The sequence below is a fragment of the Nyctereutes procyonoides genome, unplaced genomic scaffold, assembly GCF_905146905.1.
Source record: "Nyctereutes procyonoides isolate TBG_1078 unplaced genomic scaffold, NYPRO_anot_genome, whole genome shotgun sequence".
Lineage (NCBI taxonomy): Eukaryota > Metazoa > Chordata > Mammalia > Carnivora > Canidae > Nyctereutes > Nyctereutes procyonoides.
Window position 1 is genome coordinate 36728004 of NW_026575134.1, and position 11483 is coordinate 36739486.

An 11483-nucleotide genomic window follows, 5' to 3' on the forward strand; every position below is an offset into this window, starting at 1 on the left:
TGGCGGAAAACGCCCGGGGAAGCAATGGCTGCTTCCGACGCTGCCCCCGGCTTTGCCGTCTGTCCTCCGAGGTGAGGGCGTTGGGAGCTCCGTGAGGCCCTTTCTTCTTACGAGACTCAGGTTCCGCTGACTTAGATCGTGTTCGCAAATCTCTGCGCCTGGGCGTGAGGCCAGATTCCTGCGCCCCACTCCTCTGGTCCCCGGAGAAGTAACAAGAACGCCGAGGACAGACCCGATGTTTATTTGTAGTCTCACAATCGTAGGTGATTTCTCTTGTTCGAGCGAAGAATCTATTTCAGCGCGCGTCTCTTTTATCATAAAGTACAAAAATAGCTGTGCTTATTGCTTCGAGTAGGATGCAGGCTCCCGGAAGATGCTTGTAAATTTTGAGGGGAGAAACGGTGTTTCTTGCATTCCCTATTTTCTGCTACAGCTTAGGTGCTCTGTTGTTGTTGTTGTTTTAAGGATTTTATTCGTTTATTCATAGAGACCCAGAGAGAGAGAGAGAGAGGCAGAGACACAGAGGAAGAAGCAGGCTCCATGCTTGAGCCCGACGCGGGATTCGATTCCAGGACCCCGGGGTCACGCCCTGGGCTGAAGGCAGATGCTCAACCGCTGAGCCACCCGGGCTGCCCAAAGTGGATTTTATTCACCTAGAGGCTTTTGAGAGTTTGTGATCCCTTCGACCGAAGGGCCCCAGCCTTCAACGATTTTCAGGTGGCGGCGGGGCAACACCAAAAGTACTGTTTTTCTCACCTGCCAAGTGAAAAATGTGAGACAGCCCTTCATTGATTGAGGCCCTCACTGTTAATCACTGGCATTAGGGCAAGAGATGCCATCTGACCCTCCTGCCCAGGGCTGTCGGTCTTCCCTATTTTCCACTCTTCCTATAGTTCTACAGTTTTCCTCAGTATAAAACCTAGTATTTCTAATATGGCATAAAAAGGGTACTATTTGTCCTCTACTTATCTCTCCAGCTTTCCACGGCAAGAAGAGGAGGCACACCCACACCTCCGCTGGCGAGTGATTTCTCTGCAGTGAGCCTGTGTTCCTCTCTACCGCTTCCGTTCAGCAGGGTTTTGCTGCTCTGCTAAATCAAGTCACTCTTGGAACTAAGGAACGGGAGAAAGGCCAAACGCTAGGGATAGTCGACCGCAGCTCTGTCTGCAGGAGGCCACATTCAGTCATTCTCTTGTTACTTTGTGGTTGATACTTTGCTAAGAAATATCTACTTGGAGAGAACTCCCAGACAAGCCCGAGAACAGAGGAGTAAACAGTTGGTCACAGTGTGATGTGATGTGATAAATGCCTTTAATAGAAACCCCGAGGGCACGAACAGGACAAAATGAGAGCCACGAAGGCAGGGGCGTTCAGAGGGGGGAGATTGATGCTTGCCTTGAGCTGCGCTATGGAAAACTAACTTGGCTCACTGGCGGCCTCCAAGCGCACGACTAGCGAAGCTATCCTCCAGGTAATGAGACAGAAAGCTTCCAGACCAAATTAAGATGCTTGAATAACCTGGTTTATTGAATCAATTTAAATACCCAGTGAGAAGCAAGGGAAATAGTTGGAGTAAGTTGACACCCTTAGGATAGGGTGCAAGCAAAGGGAAGGGTAACGTCACCTGAGTTACGAGTTATGTAATATTCATGCAATATTGGCAATATTCAATATGCAATATTCATATGTTCTAACTGCCGCATCAGCCTCTTCCACTGATGAGATACTTATGAGGCCTAGAGTTGAGGTCATAGCAAGGAGGTCCACAGGTGGAAAGTACCTTGCACTGGTGGCACACACCTGCTCTGTTGGAGATTCAGGGAAAAGTGCTTGGCCACAACCAGAGCCTACGAGTTAGCTTGGTGGACAGATACTGATTTTATTTGCATTTCTGGGATAGAACACATACCTATGAGACTATATGAAGTGTTATGGGTAGCTAATTTAGGGCTGACAAAGTTTTCAGCCCAGAGATGGCACAGTTATTCATACCTTCGTTTTTCTGTCCCTTTTTAAACATAAATGACTCTATTCCATCAAATTTTTAAATTTAACTTTGGCATGCCTTATAGTTTACTAACTTACTATGTATATTTAACACAATTCTGCCTATGTTTCACAAAGCACATAGTTAACATTGTTTTATATTCTCTAAAACATCCCAGGAGTTTTGCATTTATGTCATAAGCTACTAGTGTATTTGACATTTATTCTAACACTTCTTACGACTTTCTTCCATCCTTAAGGAAAACTGCAAGGAATTCAGTATCTTGCCGTGGAAAGCTGGAGAGATAAGTAGAGGACAAATAGTACCCTTTTTATGCCATATTAGAAATACTAGGTTTTATACTGAGGAAAACTGTAGAACTATAGGAAGAGTGGAAAATAGGGAAGACCTACAGTCCTGGGCAGGAGGGTCAGATGGCATCTCTTGCCCTAATGCCAGTGATTAACAGTGAGGGCCTCAATCAATGAAGGCAGTGGCTCTATGGGGTTAGAGGTGATTCCCTGCCCCGCCCCGCCCCCAGACATTTGGTAATATTTGGAGACATTTTTGATTGTTCAAACTAAGGGGTGCTACTGATAAATACTGGGGTGGAGACAGGGAAACTTCTAAACATCCTGCAATGCACAAAATAATCCCTCATGACAAAGAACTCTTGTAATATCAGGAGGGCCAAGATTGAGAAACCTGAAGTAAAGGATTTAAGGAAGCATAGAGAGGATAGAGGTTAAGCAATTAGATTTAGTTGGATTTTATAACTGATTAGAGGTAGATGTGAGGAAGAAGGAAAGAATGATTTTAGGGTTCTAGCTCAGGTAACTAGGAGGACAAAGGGTTAGGGAAAATAGAAACAAAGATAAGTTTGAGACATCTCTAAGACATGTAGTAACCAGTTGGAAAATAGAGATGAGAACAAAATGAGAATCTTCTTAATAAAAAATGTACAGATTAGATTAGAATCTGTGCAGATAAACTCTGAGAATCTGCATTTTTGGCAAGCAATTAGGTGATCTTGCAGTATGCCAAAATTTGACAACAATAGTTTTAGGTCTCAGAAGAGCGTTCTGAGGAGCAGTGAGGTAGCAGGAAAACTAGGGAAGAGCAGAATCCCAAAAGCCATGGAAGAAGAGAGTTGACCACAGGGATTTTATTAGTACAAGAGGCTGCTGTAAAGGAGTACTGGTCATTAGAAGTATAATGCGAGTCAGTGTAGGTAATCATAAATTTTCCAGTTGCAATATTACAAAAGTAAAAAGAAACCAGTGAAATTAATCTTAGAACTATATTTTGTTTATTATATCTAAAACATTTGAACATGTAATTAATATAAAATTAATAAGGTATGTTATATCCTTTTCTCTTACAAAGTCCTAGAAATCTGGTGTGCATAATTCAGTTTTTTATGTTTTAATAGATATATCTGAACTTCTGCTTATGCAGAATTGCCCGCCCCCTGGATCCAACTAGAAAACTGGGCATGACATTTGAAGTGACTGTTTTCAGACGTGGGACAACATGCAATAGAGAATTGTGATTCCTGAGAGGAGAGAACAAGTAAGGGAAGTCCTACAATGGCTCCAGCCTACTGCCTGGAGGGCAGAACAGGAAGGGAATTTAAAGAAAGACCAACAGTTTCACTGGAGACAGAGAAGGAACTGAGGGAAGCCAATGAGAAGACATCGGAGAGGGGGAAGTGGCACAGAGAAAGATCTGTCTACCCAGGTGTATCTTTCCCCTTGTCCTTTGGCTGAGTATTGATCTGTGCAATGGAAGACTGAAACTCCATGAGAGCTGGCACCAAAAAGCAGTAGGCCAAACAGTTTCTTTTCTTTTTTTTTTTTTTTAAGATTTTAAAAATTTATTCATGAAAGACACAGAGAGAGGTAGAGACAGGAGAAGCGGGCTCCATGCAAGGAGCCCAATAAGGGATTGGATCCCTGGACTCCGGGATCACGCCCTGAGCCCAAGGCAGATGCTCAACTGCTGGGCCACCCACTCTTCCCAAGCCAAGCAATTTCTGATGCTTACACAGGACTAGGAATAGTTTGTGTTCCCATCAGCCAGAGTACAGAGACTTTGTAATACACATATTGTTTCTACCAATCAAAATAAAAGCTGTTGGAGGCTGGCCAGCTTGCTCGCTCTCTTTCTGTCTTACAGGTCTCTCTGTTTAGGCTAGTTTGGTCTTCCTCACAGCATAGTAACCATAGGGTACCTGGGTTTATTACATGGTGGCTCGGAGCTCCCAGTGCTTGTGTTTCATCAAGGTGAAAACTGCTTTGCCTTTTATGATTTATACCCTAGAATCATGTATTGTCACTTCTACCTCATTCTGTTGTTTATATGCAACTCACTGAGCTTGGTCCAGATTCAAGAGGTGGGAACATAGCTCCTACCTCTCAATGGGAAGAATATAAAAAAAATTTGCAGATATATTTTAAAACTGCATAAAATGGCATAGTCTAGTACCAAATCTAATAACTACCATAATTTCAAAGTAGTAATGACTAAATGTTATATTGAGATATCTGTAACAACTTTGATACAAAAAAAAAATCTGTGTTTTTTTTTTTAAGACTTTTTATTTATTCATGAAAGACACAGAGAGGCAGAGACATAGGGCAGGGAGAGAAGCAGGCTTCTTTAGGGGAGCCCAATGTGGGACTCGATCCTGGGACTCTGGGACCATTCCCTGAGCCGAAGGCAGACACTCACTCAAGCACTGAGCTCCCCAGTCATCCCAAAATCTGTGATTTCTGTTGGTGACTAAATTTCAGGTACTGTGGACACAATACTGCAGCAGTACTAATAGATACAGCAATTCTGTGACACCAGCTGGGAGATAGTGTCAGGCCCCATAGGTTAAGAGTTCAGTTGTACAAGACTGCCCCTTCCCCACTTCAGATGCTAATCGTAAGTGCATCTGATCCACTGGCTATACATCAGAGGTTCCCATCATTCCCTTCTTAGGTGCTATTGATTTGCTAGAATAGCTCACAAAACTCAGGAAAACATTTTACTTAATAGATTACCAGTTTATTAGAAAACAGTGTAACAGGAATCACCAGGTAAGAGATGCATGGGACAAAATATGTAGGAAAAGGCACAGAGAACTTCCATGCCCTTTCTGGGGCACACCACTTTCCTAGATCCTTGCATGTGTTCCCCAACCTGGGAGATTTTCTGAACCTTGTGCTTTTGGGTTTTTATAGAGGCTTCATTAAGTAGGTAAGATTGATTAAATCATTGGCCACTGTGATTAAGGTAATCTCCAGCCCCATTTCCCTCCCAACCTTTGTGGCTTCTCAATAGTTCTTCATTAACATAAACTATGGTGCGGTTGTAAGGGGCTTGTTATGAACCACAAAAGACACTTTTATCACACTGACCACTTAGGAAATTCCAAGGGTTTTACATTCCTGCAAGGGAAGAAGACCAAGACCAAATATAAATTTCTTGTTATAGATTACAATATCACAATACCCTTCATATATATATATATGTGTGTGTGTGTGTGTGTGTGTGAGTATACCTCATATATGTATATATCATATACACATACACACATGCATATACAAAGTGCCTAGCACACTGTAAGCTCAATAACTGGTAACTATAATTACTCTTACTACTATTTATGAACTTCCAATTATATCTGGAAACACTGGAGTATCAGCTCACATATGTTCTGCCATTCATGACATACTATGTTCTAATCCTGAAAGATGGATATTAACCTGAGTTATTATTCATTGTTATTTGAACCTGTATCTCCCGACTTCCCTCTCACCACTTTGTACCCTCCTTCCTTGCAACAATATTTAAAAGTCAATTGATTTAAAGAAATGCAAAATAGGGAGTTTAACAACTGGACAGAGGTACAGATTGAAGCTGCATTTTTAGCTTCTGATTTTTCTCATTTGAAGCAAAAATTTCAGACTGTTGTGGGGGAGGCATGGGGAAGGAAATGCAGATCTGTTCACAGCTGCTACTCAAAATACTAGCCATATAACCAGGAGAGAATTTGGCTCAAATTAAAATCCCTGGGCTCTTCATTGCCCTCATAACCATTATTGTATCAATTAAAATTCATTTGCATGTCCACAGTGCGTTTGGCACTACATCAAGGAAGGAAGCTGATGATCACAGAGATGGTTTCAACCATTTTGCTTATGTCTGAGAATGACCCAAATGGTATAAAGAAGCAGCAGAAATAAATCATTAAAATTTTGTAATTTAACAGCACTTGGAATCATAAAATATTAGAACTGGAAAAGGATCCAACAGTTCTGTTGTACAGCTTCTTTACTTAGAGGTTGATAAAACTCAGCTCCAGAAATAGTAATACTATACAACCAATATATGTGACAATAAAGATTACACAACCAGTAAGTAATAGGGAAAGCCAAGATTCATACCCATGTCATCTACTCAAAATGCAGTGTTTCCTCTGCTTTATCAGCCCACACCACAATCTATGAGTAAGAATCACATTCTTAGAAAACTAGAAAATAATTACTTTCTTTTGAATTACTCTCTTGGAAAATTAGGAGTCAAGCCATTAGAGTCTACATGTTTTAGCTTTTTCTATATTAGCCATTATTAATGAGATGGGTAGGTTACAGATGGGTTTGGTGGGGATATTTTGGCCTGAGAAAGGGCTTATTTAGATGAGCAATATGAACAGTTTTAAATATTTTTAGGGATTTCATGAGAACCCTTATTAGGCCTTTGGGCAGATCTTTGAAGAGCAGTACTGCCTAGGAGCCAGCAGAGGGAGAGCAGAACATTGTTTTGCCAATGTTTACCAAGTTCCTGGCAGTTTTACCTTTAGCTCATTCTTTTTTTTTTTTTTTTTTTTTTTGCTCATTCTTTTTTGCACATATTTGATATATTCCTTGGTGGTGATAAGAAAAATACCACCTTTTCCTACTCTTGGGAGAGGGTATAGAATGCCTCAATCAATGAATTAGGGTTTTATTTAACTTACTGTTCAATAGGCTATCAAATGAGCTGGGTTTAGAAAGTCCTTAAGCATATTAGGAATTTTTTTGTGTGGATTTCACATACTTTTCTCCATAATATTGGGTAACTTAAATGATTTTATTTATTTTAAAGATTTTATTTATTTATTTATTTATTTATTTATTCTTTAAGATTTTATTTATTAGAGAAAGAGCATGAGGCAGGGAGAGGGAGAAGCAGCCTCCCTGCTGAGCAGGGAGCTGATGCAGTGCTCAGTCCCAGGACCCTGAAATCATGACCTGAGCTGAAGACAGCCTATTAACTGACTGAGCCATCCAGGCGCCCTTAAGTGATTTTAAATGTATGTAATCAAATATATAGGTTGTATTTTAATAATTACTTTTAAGAGAAACTAACAATAACAAGATTTGGAATTCTCTCATTAGTCACTTCATTTTGCTCTGGAAGAGGATGAATGTAAACTGAATCCAGAGAAAATTCGAAATGATGACTTTTTATATCTAGAGTTTCTTTTATTTATTTATTTATTTAAATATTTATTTATGAAAGACACAGAGAGAGAAGCAAGCTCCCTGTGGGATGCCTGATGTGGGATTTGCTCCCAGGACCCTGGGATCATGACCTGAGCCAAAGGCAGATGCTCAACCACTGAGCCACCCAGGCGGCCCTATATCTAGAGTTTTAGAAATAAAGTCCACATATCAGTAGAAGTAATCATCCACTCATTTTTCTGGAAATCTATGGTCAATTTACACTTTCATTATTGTTTTGTTTTTGTATCTTCAGAGTTTGGTATAAAACTGAATGTGATAATACTCATTCTTACAGAGTTCATGAGAGATTGACACAAACATATCATTGAAAAATTTAATAGTATTAGACTGTACTAAGTGCATGGAACGTAAGCTAAGGGGATGTGGAGTGATTCCTGGAGGAGGGCCACCTGAGCTAAGTCATAAAGGATCAGTAGGACTGTATTCTATTCAATGTATTTTTAAATCTTCCCTCCCATATCTGCATGGTTATGTTGAAAGCAGCCATTCATTGAACTATTACACTGTATTCCTAGGCTAAAAAATTTTGGTTCACAAGTGGACACTGGAAACATGCTGGGCCAGTTGGTGTCTCTGCCATAGGATTTTTCAACAGAAGACCCAGTGAAATTGGAAAATCATCAACTGTTTTGTTTTCTGCCTTTTAGACGAAAACAACCATAATAACCTTGACATTACATTGACACACAGAGGTTGAGGCATAGACAGCTCTGGAGAGAATGCATCCTCCCAGCATTCAAGCCTCTGGCTCTCTTGTTGCCCACAGTATATGTGCAGCTACTTCCCAGTTCTGTTTCATGAGACACTCCAGTATCCATAGAAGTTTCTCTTTTTTCTTATTCTAGTGTGAGTTGACTTTCTTTCCTTTGCAGCCACAAGAATTCTAGCTAGTATAAAGAATTAACCAAGGCAAAGAGGGAGAGTGAAGGACATTTTGGGGGCTGCAGGAGCAAAGACATAGAAACATTAAAAAGCATATGACCTGTATAAAGAAATATAAATAGTTCAGTATTGTTAAAACATATAATGAAAGAGAGAGTGCTAGCAGAAGTAGTGGGTAATCTGCCATTTTAAGGAATTTAACTTTACCCTAAAGGCAATGAAGAGCCATAGAGTAGTTTGCACAATGACATAGTCAGCTCTGTGGTTTAGATGGCTTACTCTGCCAGGAGTTTCTTCAACATTTCTCTTCTCTCTGGGCGTATCAGGTGCTGTTCCCTCACGTAGGACCCTGCAGGAAGGGGATGGGACATGGAAAAATGTATTATGTCTGTAGGCAGAGCAAATCCTAGGGTTATGACTTTTTATTTAATTACTTTGTAACAGTCTGTCTTCCTCTCCATTCTGAAAGTACCACTAGAGTAGGGGCTATGTCTACTTTGTTCATCATGAATTCCCAAATTAATTAAATGAGGTAATTTCCATCTTAGTACCTGGAACACATGATTATACAATAAAATTTGCTAAGCCAATAAATGAGTGAGTTAAATAAATAGTGATGAGATAGAGAAAATAAGTTCATGATATATTTTGGAAATAGGGCTTGGTAAGTTTGGTAAAACTAGCTATATGTATTGAGCACTTATACATTAAGTGGGACGCTGAGGGTTTTGCATGTGTTACTTTATTTAATCTTCACAACAATTCTCTGTACAATATGGATCACACTTTCCTCCATTTTACAGATGGAAGAAAAAAAGAACCCTAGAGTTCGAGAACGAGGCTGAACCATATGAAATTGCCATCTAATAACTTGCCAGTATAGGTAATCCTTTATAAGCAGAGACCTGTTTGGTACTAATCTCTAAATCAATCACCCCTGCTATATACTATTCACAGATGGGATGACCACAAGACAATGTCCAGCTGCAAGTTAATGTCTGAGTTTTAAAAGTCTATTGCTGAAGATTGCGATTCATGGTTCATTAAGTTTCAATTAAATAAAGATATTACATGATGTCTAACAAGGAAAGTATGCTGTTTAAGATGAGTACTGGATAGAGGCCAGCATTCTCTTGGGAAATACTACATAGGAGACACAGAAGTGACTAACAAAGACTAGAGAACCCTGAGAGTATGGTCTCTATGTGAGAAAAAGGAAATAGGGAAATTTAGTAAGAAGGAAATAGGAAGGAGGGAACAATCTACAGTGTCATTCGCAGCAGAGAGTTCCTGTGAAATATATACTGAAAACTATCCATTGGGTTTGACAGCCAGGAGTTTATTGTTGCTCAAAAGAAACAATATTAATAAAATGATGGGGTAGAAGCCAGACTACATGTGGTTGAAAAATTATTGGAAAGTACATCCAAGAAGAATGAATAATACTTTCAAATGTTTACGGTGAGAAGAAAGAGGTCAGACATTAGTTAGATGAAGACTCTGAGAAAAAAGAGACTTTTTTATTTTCAGGAAGAGACAATTGAGGATGTTTACCAGCTTTGGGAAAGAAGCCAGTGGAGAGGTTGAAGGTATCCAGGAAAGGATATTGGAGAAAAGGACTGACAAAGAAGGGAGGGAATTAGATAAAGCTTACAGATGGAGGAGTTCATCTCCAGGAATTGGAACATTGAACTTCTGAGCTTAAAAGAAAGTAAGTGGAGATATATGTGAATGTGTGAATGGAAGCAGAATTTTGAGAAACATCATGCTTGATGGGCTTGATTCTCTTGATTTAACAGAAAGCCTTGAGTAGGAACTTTAGAAGAAAGTATGGGATAGTCTCATTATTCAATATGGGATTGCAGACTGACTGAATATGAGTAAAGGATTGAAACTAAATGAGAGGTCAGCCAAGGTGAGAGATCATTTTTGATAAGGGTAACAATTAGTATGGTTTTGAGGTATTCTCAGTCTTCAGCTTTCTAGTTGACTCAGGAGTAAAGACAGACCATCACGTTGATCCACTGTTAAAATTTTACTGTGTCAATTGCAGTTGAAGGACATTTGTACAAATGAATTGAGGATGCTGATGTAACAGCACTTTAAAGGATATTACTTCAGAAATTTGGACTAAAGTGTAAAGAGATAGCTATTAGATTTTTTTAAAAATGAAATGTGAAAAAAAAATGAAATGTGATACTAACCATATTCAGATTTTCAAAAGAAATAACCAAACATTAGTTTCATGGCTATTAATAAGAAAAGAAGAAACCCTCACTTACAAATATAAATGGATCAAAATAAACTGGTGAGTATTAGGGAAAATATTTCTTAGGAGAATGCTGCTTCTCTGCTCCCTTATATTCAGAGTGGATGGCTGCGTGATGCTTTGCACCAGAAACCTACATGGGTGAGAGAGCTCTCAAAGATTATTTAGAGAGCATAATAAAGTAAATAATGAACTAATGCATAAGACATAAGAAAGCAGGAGAAACTGATAAGCTACTTTGGTGGTAGAGTGCTTACCATTCTATTCATCACTGTACTAGAGATTGTAACCAGTGCAATAAAGGAAGAAAGTAAAAAGACATACAGATTGGAAAGAAAGAGGTAAAACTTTATTTTCAGACAATGTGTTTACCCATGTAGGAAATCCTACAGATTCTATAAAATCACTACAAAAATTAATGAGTTAAGCAAAACCTCAAAAGATCAATATAGAAAGTTAATTGTATTTTTATACACTAGGAAAGAAATACTGGGAACCCCAAACAAAACAATATAATAAAGCCTAGCTAGCAATGCACACTATAATGAGGTTCTATTTCTTCCTCAGAAAATTTATTTAAAAATATAGATAAGATTGGAAATTTTGCATAAGTTAATGAAGTTTCTGGATCTGAGGTGGCACAAGAGCAAGCTGACCTGAACAAATTCAGGAGTAGAGACAGAGAGAGGAGAAAGCATGCTGTAGAAATCATGCTGGTACTTCTGGGAGCCTGCTGGGCTGACTCAAAGCAAATATTGAGATATTTATTCCTAATAACCAAAAAGAA

The 11483-nt window shown here is 39.2% G+C and overlaps 1 long non-coding RNA gene across 1 annotated transcript; it reads left to right on the forward strand.

Moving 5' to 3' along the window:
* The first annotated feature begins 13 nt into the window (after positions 1-13).
* On the forward strand, positions 14-4118 carry LOC129494067 (uncharacterized). The gene is made up of 3 exons (XR_008661294.1): positions 14-259; positions 488-717; positions 3420-4118. It is a non-coding gene; the product is annotated as an uncharacterized LOC129494067 (long non-coding RNA).
* The last annotated feature ends 7365 nt before the right edge of the window (positions 4119-11483 follow it).